This window comes from Cyprinodon variegatus, unplaced genomic scaffold (assembly GCF_000732505.1).
Source record: "Cyprinodon variegatus isolate N-32 unplaced genomic scaffold, C_variegatus-1.0 Scaffold334, whole genome shotgun sequence".
In the NCBI taxonomy this organism is placed as follows: Eukaryota; Metazoa; Chordata; class Actinopteri; order Cyprinodontiformes; family Cyprinodontidae; genus Cyprinodon; species Cyprinodon variegatus.
Genome location: NW_015150787.1, coordinates 617,335 through 633,795, shown reverse-complemented (window position 1 = coordinate 633,795; position 16,461 = coordinate 617,335). Strand labels below are relative to the sequence as shown.

At 37.8% G+C, this 16,461-nt stretch overlaps 1 protein-coding gene across 1 annotated transcript in view; it reads right to left on the bottom strand.

The window, feature by feature from the left end:
* Positions 1 to 16,231, bottom strand: part of LOC107091370 (leucine-rich repeat transmembrane protein FLRT1-like) — a 77,333-nt gene extending 61,102 nt beyond the window's left edge. The window contains exon 1 of the mRNA XM_015385236.1: positions 15,862 to 16,231. The gene's annotated coding sequence lies outside the window, so the exon portion shown is untranslated. The remainder of the gene's footprint in view (positions 1 to 15,861) is intronic.
* Positions 16,232 to 16,461: the final 230 nt, after the last annotated feature.

Sequence of the window (16,461 nt, the reverse complement as noted above, 5' to 3'; positions counted from 1 at the left end):
GATAGATAGATAGATAGATAGATAGATAGATAGATAGATAGATAGAAAACCTTTGAGCCAATAATTGTGAAGAGTACTCAGATGCAGAGAGAAAAACTGGCATCAGTCTACCAAATTTCCTTTCAGGATTTCTCATTTTCTTCTCGACATGTCGCTGCTTTCATGTCTAATTTTATGTGCGGCCCTTTGCCTCCAGAGCGTCCCACAGGAATCATTTAGAGGCATTTTGTAAATGTGTTCCTCTCATGTTTTGGTGACCACAAACCTTTGTGGGTAACAGGGAGAGCAATACGTCTTGCATGTGTCAGAGCTATCCAAAAGAAAAAAAAAAGAGAGAGATAGACGAGGAGAAAAGAAAGAATGAGCATCATTAGGAGACACAGAGCTGCAGCATGCATGAGTCATTCATGTTCAAATGTGTATTTTCTCAAGTCAGTTGGCAAATATAAGCACTTGGGCTGGCATGCCGGCTGTACCCTACTGGCTGCCAGCTGTCACTCAGGAAGAAGACGAGATGGAGGATTGAGAAGGAGTGGGGGGGGCAGATAAAGGGGGTGGTGATGATGTGGGGACACGAGCCCCGGGGCTTTCTTTCTCTCTTGTTCCTCATTTGTCTCTCAGATGATAACAAAAAACATGGCAGCTCAAAAGAAAAGAGGTCGACATCAGAGAGGAAAGAGAACAGAAGAGAAGGAAAGGGAGGATGAGGGAAGCATGGGAGAAAAAGAGGACATTTTTCAACTTGATGGCAAAGGATGCAGGCCACAGCATTAAGATCCGAATGCACTATCCAGAGAGTGCAAAGCTGAGGGTTCCCCTCATCATTAACCAGTGATATTTTATGCAAACGTCCAATTGCTTTGTTTGCAGAGGGCCGCACGTTTTGCTCACAGCCTCTTGCAGTATTTATTACAGCTCTCTTCTGACTAATTAGGATAGTCTGGGGGAAAATAAAACTGCTCGGCAAAATAAAGAAGCTCCTCATGAGGAACAAGAACTGTTTTTTTTTTTAACCTGATAAAAAAACAGGCATCCTTTGAGTCCAGATTCTATTCTTTTTTCTTTTTTTTTGGTTCCCTCTCTTTCTCAGACTGACAATGATAGGCAAGTTTCAAAAAAGCAATGAAAGAACAAATTCATCAGTGCAAGTGAAAGAAAGAGACGTGAGAGGCCTGCATTAGGCCAACACACGCAGGCAGCACGAAGAGTCAAACACGGCAGCAAACTTGGTGTAGTGTACCTGTTATAACAGCCCTACAACCCAACTACTGCAGCTGGAAAAAAACAAAAAACAAAAAAAAGAAAATATCTTCGAGAAAACAGTTTCCTGCAAAAACATGACAAATGAGGGTTGTTGTAAGGTAGCGATGGCGCCCGCTGGACTAACAGCACACCATACAGAATCCGATGTCATGACTCCAGCGTCCAACTTTTACAGCATCAATCAACCTGCAGCAACAGAGCTGCACACAGAGCATTTCAAAGTAGCTGCTCTGAGAGAAGTGTGAGCAGCAGGTGTGTGGAGTTTATTTGAAAATACATCATACAGGCAACAAACCGTACATTGAATTTGACACGATGAAACTTGATATGTTGTATTTCACTGCAGAATGTTTATTGATTAATAGCAGTGCATGTTGGACATGTACAAGAAAAACAGCTCATGTTCCACTTTACAGGAACTATAAATATTTTAGATATTCAGCTTTATTGTTGATTTTTTCCGTGTTTGTTTGCAGCAGAAATCATGTAAAGGTTAATTACTTAGTGTGGCTTAAACTAGCATTTAAACTGAGTTTTTTTTTTTCATTCCTTCTAATTTTTAATGCATTAAGACTTTATATTAAGCACCAATATTTCACCATTATTATGTGCTCCTTATACACATTTTGTTCATTTTAAATCACACAAAGCAGCACTGGCATCTCTTAAAGAAGAGGGTAAAATCGTGCAGGTGCACTATTTACTTCTTCTACTATAATTAATAATCTCAACATTTAATATTGACAGTTCATTACATCAAGTTGAGTATATTTTTTATTTTCAAAAGTCACCAAACTGTGAGGCTTTGTGACATCACAGAGGAGGAGCTGTGCTCTTTCTCACTGGCTTGACGGCCTGCACAAAAATCCGCCTTAGATTGATTTATTGTTTCTGGTTGCTTTCTGGTCATAGGTACAAATCTTGGAGCAGGGAGGTCCTTTCTAGCAAATCATGCAGAAAGCTTTTATCCAGTGAAGAAATTTGAAATGAATGCTTTAACCCAGGCTGCTCACCGTGATAACCCGCGGTTTTAATCACAAGGTTGTTTTATTAAAAGCTCTTCTGAGGGGTCCTATTTGTAGTTTTTCTCATCTTAATTCCTAGGTAATGCCTAAACCTAACAGCTCCATTTTCCCCCCTACTTGAAGTACTTCTGGCTCAGTGGCTGGTATTTGGGCTTTAACCATATAAACCCTCTCCATTGTATTTATTATTTATTTGACTATAAAACAGCCGATCTGTGATTTTTCTCCACTGTGCCTCTTTGCTGTCATGCGAGGTGCCTTGAGGAAAAGATTTGGCTATAGTTAACTGTTCTTTAACTGAGGTTTGTTGGTGAGTGTGCTTTTGTTAGTCTCAGAGAGACTGGCATTTTTCACAGGTTGGTGCTGCTGCCTTTGATTACAATGGCCTTTAGGAAAATGTTGCAGCGTGGCATCTCATACTCCATGTCTGTCGCAGCAAATCCATATTACAGTAGCTCCAAACACCACATGATTTTTCTTGGGAACAAACGCCCCACTCTTACCGGCAGCCATGATATCACTTATCATACTGCAATGTTAAAGTAACACTATGGAGACAAAAATGCGGTATTACACAAAACTCGATTCACTTATTTTTTTAAATTGCCCGCAGAAAATGCAAATGTATTCAGTCTATTGATTTTTTACCAAGGTCTTTTCCTAGGTACGATTTTTTCGTTTTAAATCAAAAAAATTAGATGGCCTAATCTTACCCCAAAACCTCAGCCAGGCAAAGCCAAACCCAGTTTCCTTTTTTATGGCAGCAATCCCCCGCAGCCAGAGAGGGGCTGAAGTATCCAAAGAAGAAATAAGTGGTTCCAAACAAGTTTTGGCTTCTACCTGTTGACTCTCAGACATTCTCATTCAGTTTTATTCATTTATATCTACCAAAATCTCCTCATATTCATAGATCAAAACATTGAAATAATCTCCTGATTGCTGAGAATTTAAACTGACATTTAGCATCTTTTAGGGTTAGTAAATCTCCTTTAGAAAAGTCCTAACATTAGTGCTACTAGTAATGATTATTCTACTATTTGATTAATCTGCTGATTACTTTATTATCAGATAACAGAAGTTTTTGTTAATAATAATTTTTTTACAGAATTTTAAGCAGGTGAAAAAAAAATCAATATGAGGAGTTCTGCAAAGGTTTTTATTGTCTCAAAACCAAAATTCTTATATATGTTAAACAGTTTTAGATTAATTTCAGCTTTTAGACTTTTGCTCTTTTACCAAATTGCTGGTTTTTGGGTCTGTATAACCAATAAATTATTAATTAATTAATAAATTATTTGACAAGCATTTCGATAATCGATCAATCATGAATAGTCAATTTCAGCCATACATACAGTAACTTCTTCAAACATTAAAAAAAATAGATATATGAAAAAAAAACATCTTCCTTTAGTGGACAATTTTGAAACACATTAGTAATGTTTGAGACTGAAAAGTTAAAACACCTTGCTCAATTGAGTTGTGGACATTAAAGCTGTTTAATATGCCCAACAGTTTGCTAAAGTACAGATGAAACAGATGATGCAGCCTGAGGCCATTTATAAGACGCTGAATTCTTGTGGCATAACAGATGATCAAACACCACTCGCTGAAGCCTGCAGGATTTATTTGCTTTAATGTCAACAAATACCGTTGTTTTTAGCCACAAAAAGCCTCCTCCATCTTTCATTTAATTCAAAACCTTAGCAATTTTGAAACACAACGGCATCAGCAAGTGCTGGCTTTTTGTTTTAAGCACTAAAGGTCAGAGCGTTTTAAATGCCTCTGTTTTTAAACAAACTGATTTTGTGAAAAATTGGCTGGGAAGTATTAGTCAGTATGAGCTTCATCTTCTATATATTAAATTCTAATTTAACTAGGCCTCACATTTTGTACACGTTTAAATGATGCATTTAATTCAAGGCTGAGGGACTAGAATATCTGAGTGGTATTGTAAGAACACAACGAGTACTCTGTGGCTGTGATGTATATCCTGTGTAATGAGGCTGACATTGTTAAAAAAAGAATTTGCCTAATTCATTTTTATAACTGCGTTCTCTGTTATCCATGTTTTACGATATATTGTTCCATCGTAGCCTCAGCCTGTTACTGAAATGAAAATGGAAGGAATATTTAAAGAGTTTCAGTCGCCGAACATAGCATCTTTTATAAGCAAGAAAATATAACTGCTAAAAGCTACAAAAAACGCTTTCAAAACACAAATATTGTGACTTTATTCCAACTTAATATGCTCTCAGAAGTGGCTTTTATGTCTGTTAATGTACCGTACCTAAGTTTAACATTCACATGAGGGATTTGGGGATATTGTACCTACATTAAAGGCCCCAATTGTTCACCATCAGACATTTTCTTAAGACTGGATGTTCTAACAGAGCTCCAACCTTTACCTTCTACTCAACTAGTCCCTCTTATGTGAACTATAATGGCATTAACTCTCTAAACAAACAAGCCATTGTCCAGGCATAGATTTTCCTGTTTGACTTAATATTCACATATTTAAACTTGTTTCAATCAATTAGCGTATAAACATTTCCATTAAGGGCATTGCATTTTAAAGCTTCAATTACTAGTATTTATTAGTTACCTGATCAAAATGGATATGTTTTAAGTTAGGGATTTATTAGAGGTGTTTTTCTAATTGTCACAGTGCATACATAAGTGCAGGCTAACAGAGGTTTTTTTTTTACTTTCTGCAATGCTAAGCATTTTGAATTCCAGAATGGGTTGTTTTTTTTCTTTAGATCATTATTTACGTATTCATCCACTGAATTATATCATTCAGTTCACTTTATTCTAGAGGTATTTTCAGACATTCTTCTATTCCTTCTATATAAACAGACTGATGGATTCCTGACTCCATTCTGGATTTCCCTTCGACACCTCTTCCTGGCTCTGTCTCCTGAGCACGTCCTTGACTCTTGCTTTGGCTTTGCCCTCTGGATTATCCTGCCTTCCTTCATCTGCTCGGTTCTGATCTCCAGCCTGTTCTCAGACCTCCGGTATTTCAGCGTCTGGGACTCTCTGGGAGGCCGCATGTTGTTGGCAGCTGACCGGCTGGAACAAACCTCATACTCTGGGCACGGACTGAACTATAAGACCAGGTTAGTGACTTACAGGTTCATTTTCATCATCCTCCAGATAGACATGGTCACTAACCTGTGTTCTCTTCCTGCAGAGGTTCCTGCCTTTGACCCCGATGCCGTTCTCTACAGTTCCGTCTTAGATAAAAATTTTGTGAAACCTAACTGTCTCTCTGCCTCAAAAACAGAGTCCTCTTGTTCTGAGCCTAACAATATTTTGCATTAAGGATGCAATCTTTATGTCACTGTGCGTTTTTTTTTTTTTTTTTTCTGTGAGCCTTTTTATTTTAGCAATATCTGGCCTAAATCCATCTTAGTTATCCCATCTATGGGTTGAAATTGGCCAACAACCTGAATTTTCCTGTGTTAAAATGATAAATTTCTTTGTAGATTGTTATATGTAATACAACCATGTTTATGTTATAATGGGGTGTTTGATTTAACTTGGAACTGGCAGTTGGAATGCTTTTATCTTCAGTTTACCACTTGTATTCTCTTCTGTTATTATGACAACTACAGACAACATATCAATGACAAGAAACAGCTATACGAGGTATTCTGACTTCCAAATACAAGTGGAACAAATCATAAAGTCATCACAGTCAGGAACTTGCTAATGTGGCGAATCAGCTCATCCCCACACTTGGCCCTCTCTGGTTCTGGTTTTACATCGGTTTTATTGTTTACATTTAATCTCATCCGTTTAAGATTTAGGTCATTGCTAACTTGTTAAAGGCTAACTGCTATAGCCTAAGCAAAAAAAAGATACATTTTTATTTCCCTTTTACAGTAGCTAACCAGTTGTCCTTTCAAACATGTTCAGTAAATGCCTTTAAAATTGGTATTTAAATAAAAAAAATTCAAATTGAAGCCAAACCCTTTAAAGGAAACGTGAGAGTTTAAGAGGAAAAAGGGCCCTTTTAGAAGGAAGTTTTGTTCAGAATACCACAATACAACAAGAGTCGTCACTTCAGCATTGGACTTATATACTTCATAAGGTTGCAAGTAACTTAACTTTTGGTTAATGTAATAGTGGCTTAAAGGTATAGAGGAGAATTGTCGCGACTTGACAAGATCTGCTCCCTACACTTAAAAAAAACAAAATGCACATGCACAACCCTGTACCCAATCCCATGAGGGAACGCCTATAAAACATGTGCGAGATCATGCATGAGCCCATTTCTCCACGTGCACGCTCTGTTTAAAAGTTGCTTTTTGCACCATTCATACAAGCTAGCTTTCCTAAAGAAGATTTGCAAAAAAAGTTAGCAATTTTTCCAATACGTCAGACAAACGCCAGCAACTGAAAATGGAGACGAGCACATAGGATGGCCTTACGTAAAAACATATCACCAGAATGATTGACAATTAGGATGACCAATTATTTTGATGATCCACCCCGAAAATTAACATCTTCCACTATACCATAAATATAAAGAAAATATAAGAGCGGGTTTCCTTGAATGCCAAGTGTTTTTTGCATTATTATGAGCTGAAAAACACATGCAATTACAAAAAAATAGTGAAGAAAAACATTTCTGTTGGTAAATATAAATACTGATTAATAAACAATATAGTTTTGAGTATGTCTTCCCATAGGGTTCTGGAACGTAGAGCTCTTAGAAAATGCTCCTTATATGGTGGTCACAGTTTTGGTTGAAACCAAAATAGCAGTTTTTTCTTTATATATATATATATAAATTGTGATCCTCTGCAATCCTTCCTCAGAGCCTTTACTGAGATGTATTCCAGCTAACCCCTGGTGTATGAGCAACAAAGCTTGGAAATGGAGGCCTAAATTGAATGATGTGCCACCCTGCTCCAATGTCACCATCGATCTTTACAAACAGCTGCCTTGGCCATTTCAGATGGAGAAAATTGTATCTGCCAACAATATATGGAACAGAAACAGAATGTGCCTTTTTGTCAATTAACTAAGGTGGATAGATTTACATTTTCCGTTTTTTATTGACAGTTTAGAAAAACTAATTATCGGGAGATTAATACAAAAATACATTACTTTCAAATATTTATGTTAAGCTGGATATTTATTGCTCCCTGCTGATTTCGGCCTCATTACTAAATCATAGCCAGGGTATTTTGCAGCTACATAAGAATCAGCAACAATTACAGAACAACTGGACATGTTTTCATCTCCCTTCAGTTTTTATTTGCCTTGGATGTATTTCAGTTTGAGAAGCATGTGCTGATCCTGTCATTCCCATCCTGCCAGATAAACAGCACTCATAAAACCCGGGCTTCTGCCGCACAGGGTGGTGCGAAGTTTACAATAAATGTCTGGATAAATCCACAAAAGACAGTGTTGCCAACTCTCCTCCAATGAAATACGCTAATGGCTGCTCGGGAAGTCACACAAAGAAGCTGAGGCGACGCCCTAATTTAAATGTAGATTAGGTTAATGGCTATTTATCAGTAGAACTAAAGGATTTACAGCAAGACTACAGGGAAATGAATTTTGTGACTGGAAATGGAATAAAACTCTGCTCTGTCTGTAAAACTTTTTCTTAAGCCATCTTACAAGAAACGGATTGGAGGATTTTCAAGATTTAAGCAACAGTTTAATGTGGTGATTATGCTGCAAATGTTCAATTAATTAATTTCAAGCCATACCCACAGATAGGATCTCAGTGATTTAGTTCAGGTCTGTAGCACCGACAAAGGCTACAAAGTTCCAGGAATTCCTCCATCACTTTTCTCTCCCTTCCTCCTCTTCCAAATGCCATCAATGGAAAAGTCAGGGACTGTGTTTCTGCTGGTTTTATCCTGACAGCAAAAATAAACTTTCAAACAAAACGTTAAAACTAAATAACCAGAAGATCAATCAGCTTAAGATCACTTAATTAACTTGCATCCCTAGTTGGAACAGAATCATCACGCTGGAGATGCAGGAACAAAACTGTGAAATGATCCAAACAGAGTCTGGTACAATATCATTTAACACTGTTTAATACCGACAACGATGCATACTGCACTTTATCTGCTTCTGTTTAACTATAAATTCAACAAGCTCACCTCATTACCTCCAGAGTGGCCATTGAGCCATGCTTCATGGCGGAGAAGCTTCAAAAACAAAAATAACTAATGTGCTAGAAAGGCAAGGATGGGATGACAGAAAGTACAGGGCATTAAGCAAGACATAACATGATAGAAAAGTTCGTGATCGGAATGATTGATATGGTTGATTCGGAGAGTTAATGCACTTCATAGAGCCAACTTTAACAATAGCAATCCTTTAACAGCAGCTATAACCACCTGTTTAGAAACAACTGATAGATTGCCCTGAAAATAAAGACTATGTCACCTATGTGACAGTTATCATCCACTTCATGAACATCAAGTGGAAAGGAAAGTCTAACAGTATGTAAAAGCAAAATACCACCTTAAAATTATTGGTTTACGTCGTGTTTCAAGGGAGAATATACGTTTTTAGCATATATTACCCTAATCTAGTTTAATAATGTGTGAAGATACAATGTTTTGTTAATTCAGGAAGTATTTAATATATCAAGCACATTTCTTTATTCAGCATAGTGTGAAACAAATGTACCATATTTTGAAAAGACATTCTTGATAAAAGAGAGAACTTAATTAGAATAGAGATCAACCAACTTTAGATGAACTTGTTATTAATAACTCGCATTGCTAATTAAAATACTTTAGAATTTCATAATTTCTGACGTTATACTTTCTGTGGTACTTTTTCAAAAACTTTGTATTTCACTGTGTTCTGTTTCTGGCCCTATATCATTTGCTTTATGTGCTTCTTTGACACCATGTTGCGTCATAACACATTTGATATGCAGCGTTTAGCAACTTAACCACACCAGTACGTCCAGTGGTGCACCAGTGTTTCCTCTAAAACTGAACTGCTTGAAATATACATCAGTTCTCTAATAGTTTTCTTTATCCACATGAGGACAAAACAAAGGTATCGCTGACCCCGGTAAACCATAATTTAATTTCCTCCAACATTTTGATTTGATTTCTACTTCCCTCATTGAAACTTCCCCACAGCTTTCATTTACAGGTAGCCTCAAACGTACAGTAAAGGACTTTCTAATTTTTATGTTAAAAAACATTTTTATGTTTAAATGTTATTATACTTTTTTATTCTTGTGTTTTAATACCATATTGTTGTGCTTTTCATATATTTTGCAACCATGTTGCTGAACCTATTACAGCAGGACTTACTAATTTTGCAATAAAATATCCAAATCAGTCTGTAAATAGACCATTTAATGCTGAATTAATCAGTTTCAATACTGGTTTTCTGTCTAGCTTGAGTCTTTTTTCACGGGTTTCCACTTGCTGCCCAGCACATACACTGCAAGTCATCAATTTTTCACCTCCTGTAGCAACAATGGATGCTGGGAAGGCTGTCATTCCTCTAATGACTGTGCTGTCATGATTATAATGGTGATGCTGTTGCGTTTTATAGACAGGAAGTCCACACAGTCCCCATGTGAGCAGAAAGCACTGACATTCGGAGCTGCTAGCAGCCAGTCGCTGAGCTCAAACAGCGTCACTTTCATCCAATTCTGTGAGGCTGCTCTGCAGCAACACAGAGCAGGATGTGATTGGAAAAACAAAGCAGCGCTAAATGAGGTCTGGAGCTGTGATGTCGTAGATATGAATCCAACAGATCTTGCTTGATCTTGCTTTCTTGATTTATCATCTGCTTGCGGCAATACCTAGCATGCATTATCTCACTGGTATCTTCTGATGTGACTTTTGTGTGACGTGTTGGAGATAATATGTCAGAGATCAGGATGAAATGATCTGCTCATCAGTCAATAACATCGATACGTCAAATGCCAGCCAGTAATGCTACCTTGCTTTCACAGTCGACTAAAACGAGCACTTATGATTTAAGACAAGCTTATCACTGGCAGCAACAACGCGGGCCTCTGATCTGCTACAGGTTGCCAAGTGAGGTACTCTTACAGCGCTGGTCATTACTGAAAGTAAGCCTGAAAGCCAAATGCAATTATAAACGGCTCCCTACACATTACCCTTCTTATTGCATAAGCTTCAGACCAAAAAACATTATGTGCTTGCCAGTACACACTGTTTCTACAATTTTTCTTTATCAGCATAAAAGTGATTAAAAAAGCACCTCTGTGTAGCATTCTTGAAAGCCGTTTGTAGCTGGAGCTACCGGGTGAACATAAAAAACATCAAGAGTATTTCTTAAACCCAAATTATGTTTATTTTATTGAGACACAAGTCTAGTTTTAAGCAAATATTGAGCCAAGTGGTTGTGAGCCAGCTTGTTAAATTAAAGAATCAACAAGAAGCAGGCTCATCATTCTTCAGAGTTTTAACCTTCCTACCTTAGACTTTACTGAAGCTCCTTATTTTACAAGATCATATAAAAGATACAAAGATTTTAAAATGATGCAATAGAAAAAACACAGCATTGTAACTTACACTTACTATAGGATTCGCTTTTTATGAGGTTTTGACTTTCAAATAGCTTTTACTTAATCTGGTTTTTTTTTGTGAAATAATTAGTCAAGGAGTGGTTGTGTTTAAACTAATCTGCCACTCACATGATGGTGGTGCAGACCTGCAATCCTGACGCTAGTGTTCTTTTATTGCTGCCTCCATTTGTCCTGAAAGGCAGGTCTCATAGGTGGGAGGGACACCCAAATAGTGCATGTTCAAGACACAGTTCAGAAAACTGGGTTTTGCTGTTCATTTGGTGTTAACAACTATTAGCCTATTAGGAAGTATTTCTTTCAATCTTGCATATTGAAACGCAAAAAACAATGCTCACAAATCAAACTTTTTTGCTATAAATATTTCACTGATTTATGAAAAAACAACAGACCTGCAAATCATCAGCCAATTATACAATTACACTACTTAACCTTGTGACAGCACTACAGTATTTTTACCATTAATTACCATTTTGTTGACCTTTTCTTTTTGAACATTCCACAAAGGTTTCTGTCACTTGCTGTCAGCATTTGCATCGCAGCTACTAAAAAATACATCAGATGTTGGAATTAATGACTGTTTGATTCAATACTCATGTCCAGAAATATTAATTGCATGCAGTGGTAAAATGCATGACGCATAAAATCTATTATAACTCTTAATATAATGAATCACACTTAGAATTTGTTATTCCCTGCTTTGGGTTTTTTGTTCATTTGTGAAATCCGATTTCTGAGCAAGACCAATTTGTCATATTAAGTCAATATTAAGAAAGGTTAGGAGCTTATATTCACATGAATTTAAGGTTTTCTTACAATTGTGTTCAAACATTTTTATTGATTTGTGTACCAAATATAGCTTTATTTTGGATATCTGACCCAGAATACAATCCATCAGCCCTAACCTGTTTTAACAAAGCAGCCAAGGGTTGGATTGGCCCACATTCAATCCAGGACTGAGTCAGCAAAATAGCCACTAAAATATTGTAGACAGTAAAACACAGAATAAGATAAAATTGCACAGGCAAACAAAAGTCTGTTCTCTTTCAATAAAATTGTTTCCCCACTCTTGCAGAGAGTGTTTTGCATTAACTGCGGATCAATTTAAGTCAACAAACATGAAAGGCAACACGTCACATCAAGACTCATACACCACAAAGACTCTGTCCATCACTCATTGAGCCTACTCTATCTGCAAATGAACAAGAGAGCCTCGCCATTCAATAAGCATGTTAATATCTGAACATCTAATAGCACTAGAAGCGGCTGCATTGTGTTGCGGCTGCTCATGCATTTGCAAATCTCAATAGCTCGCATCTATTGATGTACAACGGAGAAATGCAAATCAGTTCAGCAACCCTCAGCAGCATCAGCAGAACAGCTAGAGCTCCTAGAAAGATTTTTTTTCTCTGTATTTTCTTTGGAGGTGAGTGGAAGTCATATGACTGTGGAATGTAATCAGCGAGGCCATTCAATACTGCTGCCATGATTACTGCCAGACGGAGGCCTCGCTGCCAGCGAGTCAGAGGGCAGCCCATCCAAGAATACCTCCTCCAGCATCCACAAGATGAATTCCTTTGGAGATGCCATCTGTTTGTCTATCGCCCAAGTCCTACGAGCACAGGTTAGATCAAGCTATTACAACAAGCCTTTCCTCATTCGTAACATATGAAGGAAAGGCGTTGATGTTGATCAGTTTGATTGTTACTCTTCCATGTCATTGTCCCAGTCTGGCTTTGTCAGGGGTGTTCATGATGCTGCAATTTAGGTTTTTCTACTGGGTAGGGCCACTGGAATTGATTTCGATCGGGGGATTCTGTGAAAATTATTTTTGTTTTTTGGGGCAAAAGACCTATAAACCTATAAGCCTATTAAAAATACAATAAATAAAAGTAGCAAATAGATTAGGATTCAATATTTTATTTTTGTATATACTTCAGTGCACGCAACCAGGGTCTGTAACACACAGACACCATTAATCACCTCAATCATTCATCAGTTCTCAGGTGAATATATGCGCTATTAATTAAACTTCATAATAAAAAGTTTTCAGTGGGTTTATGTCAATTTTTAAAAGCCGGCATTCACGAAGAAGTTGTCTTTCTTAACTTTATCTCTAGGTATGACTGTCTTCTGACTGCTTTCAAACAAACAAAACACAAAATATGATCAGTCTCTTCTACATAATGCATAAAACATTTCATTACCAAAACGCGGTGCAGGAAAATTGAAAATGCATGTTGGCTGGAAGGGCTTGTCTAATCCAATCATGCTAGGTTGTTTTGCAGGTGCTGGGACTGTGCCCGCTGTTGCAACTGCCGCGGACATTCTCCTCACTCTGGCTGCTCTCCGTTGTCGTGGTTGCAGTATTAGTGTTCTTCTTCACTGGTGGTTGTTTTCCAAAAAAAATCCGAAATGCGTTTCTGTGCCATATTTCCTCCTCGTTTCCGTTTCTCAATTCACTAGAACGCGAGTACAGACTTGTGTCCTCACCAAGTACGTTCTTGAGAAGAACACTTCGATCTTGTGTTGATTAGGTCTCGAAATAATTTCATCGAAACAGATATTTCCCAAAATATTGATAAGAAATTTATAAAATGTGCAAAGTATTTTTAAAATATTTCTAAAAAATAATAAAAAAGTATCCCTCTCGCCACTAGGAGGGGCTGCAGCACCCCCAGCAAACCCACTTCCCACGTCTATGACACTGAAACTAAACTGAGCCATATTGATTCATGCAAAGGTCTCAATTTTTACTTGTTTCAGGTACATTTTATAACCACTTGGTATTTCACTCATCATTTAACTTGACGAAATGTGCCTTTATGACTTTATTACATGTAATCTATCTAATCCGGAGATATTTCAGATTTCTCATCCTTCTAAAATGTCTTTATAAGATGTAGCAGGCTTAAAATTGGATGAAAGCCCAAAAAAGGTCAAAATACAGGTTTTAAAGAGTTATGTATATAAAACAAATACGATTCATATTCTATAAGCATATATATGGATAATTATCCTCATGATACTAAACAAAAATAAAATATTATTGTTGCATATTGGTTTAGTTTCTAGTTGGATGTTGTCCATGTAGTATGGTGGAAGTGAGTGGGCACTTATCTCCAGCAGTCACTGGGCATGAGGTACGCTGCAGCCTGGCCAGGTCACCAGTTAAACAACAGCACAGAAACACACAGGGTGGACCATGTACACACACACACACACTGATTGAAGGGACATTTGACAGTACTATTGACCAAACATGTATTTGGAATGGGAGGAAGTCAGATTACCTATAGAGAGCCTTGGCATGCACAAGTAGAACATTCAGAGTCTATGAACAAAGACAAGTGCCGCTGAGCACAAAATGAAAAACAATAAGCATTGTCTTCATTGATAAATAGAAAAAGCTTTACTTCTTCTTTAACAAAATAGGACTTTTTCAATATAACAGAAATAAAAATGCTATTTATGATGAATGTGGTTTACCGGCTCTAATAACTAGCTGATATTACCTGGTTAATTACACCTGCAATCTGCACGTTGTGCCACAGGCAGCTGTTCAACAGACATGCTCCTCATATATCTTGTTGGCTGTGGTTTTAAAACAGTAATAAATACGACCAACTGGCCACATGTTTGTTTTTTGTTTTGTTTTTTTATGAGGGGGGAATGATTTTTAGCCTTCCTTTAGCCAGTGAACCTTTAGCCATCAGTGAACAACTGTTATATAAATGGTAAATTGTGTTTTTTCAAGCCATAGAGTCGGTGTGATTAAACTGCTTGTAGTTTTGAAGCTCTGACTTTCAAAAACCTCTGCAAAACAGAACCTATGCTTAGTTTAAGGATCCTTGGCAACACAGACATAGGAAGGAACAAAAAGGCAATGCAGAGGCAGAAGGTGGGAGGTGCAAATTGGTTAATTGAGCCTGTCCTTATCCAGATGCAATGTATTCATAAACAGAAGCACATGATAAAAAAGATAATAAGTGGTCAGTTTATTAGCAGCGTTATCATTTATCGCATTTTCTGCTTGGTCCAACCGGTAGAATATAATCCATCAGTTCACAGCAACTGCTTTCCCGATCCTCTGGAGCAAAATATTTCTCCAGCTAATGGTTACATTGGTACATCATGGTTTAAGTTAGCAATAGGCTGCAATGAGATTTCCACAGTAAACAACCTTGAATCTAAATACTCTTATGGTCCAGATTTGCTGCATGTTGTGTTGGTTTCAGCTGTTTTACAACCATAATGACTATTTAATGAGCATAAACGGTGGGGGTGTCATTGCAGGCATTATAAGCACAGTAAATCTGTACACAAGTCTTTATCAGATAAAGTTAATGGAAATCTAGCAGGGTGGGGCTTCTGAAACTTACCTTATCAAGTTCTTGATTAATCAACACCAGGGGACAATAGAGAGATAAAAGCCTCATTGAGGAGCTGCAGAGCCTCCACTGTATTGTTTTGCAGCAAAAGCAGAACTACAACTAGAAATACATTTAAATGATTGACCAGAGACATGAGACTGCAGGAGTACATTGGAAATATTTAAGATGAAATCATTTGTTTTGATGTTTTTCCCCCCAAAAAAATCCAATCAGAGTTTAATCTCTAAATCTGTCACGCTGCCTTTCCTTTTGTTGGATTTTTCTTTCTTTTTTTCCTTCTTTTTTCTCATCTATGCTGGGCCTCTAAATGAGAACCCAGTGGTCAGATCAGACTGCCAGCTATTCACATGACAGCCGCATCCTCAATCATCTGCCTGGGCATTTGGAAGAGTCTAGTTCATTGTCTCACAGATGGACCTAATTGATTCTTCAAGCGTGCCGCGAATGTTGGTAGAGAAGCAAATAAATAATAATAATAATAATAATAATAATAATAATAATAATAATAATAATAATAAAGGAAAGGTAATGAAACGGAGATAGTTGTGGTAAAGCAGTGAGATGCGCTGAGATCGGATGATGAAAACCAGTCCGGGCGCATCAATCAACGCTCACCTACCGGATGGTTTTGGGGCTGCCGCTCTTCCTCTTTCTTTCTATCAGTGTTTCTCTCTGCTGGATCAGACAAAGTCCCTGGATTTTCCTCCACAATCAGGTGCGAGCACCCTCTCGCCTTCGTTGTATTCCCATATGTGTCCGCCGCCGCAGCTGTGAAGGCTCCAGTGGATGAGTGACTGGATCCAGCCCCTTCCTTCCCTCCTTCCCTCTCTCTCCCTCTGTCTCCCTCCGCCTGATTATCTCCCCGCTGCGGCACTGGCTGCACCGTAATACGGAGGAATCAAACCCGCCGAACTTGTTCTGGGGTCTGTGGTGGTAATTAGTCAGCGGACCCAGTCCCTGCTCCCTCACTCCTGCAGGCTGGGAGAAATGCGCTGTGGCTCCTATGCGCTATTTGCGCTGAATACATTGGCCCCGGAACTGGTTTTATTCTCTGAAAGAGAGAGAAAAAGAAAAGAAAAAAGGTCTTTATTGTTTCAGCTGAGACTGGTGAAGGATGAAGAGAAGGAAAAAAGGAGGCTGCTTTCTATCTATCTATCTATCTATCTATCTATCTATCTATCTATCTATCTATCTATCTATCTATCTATCTATCTATCTA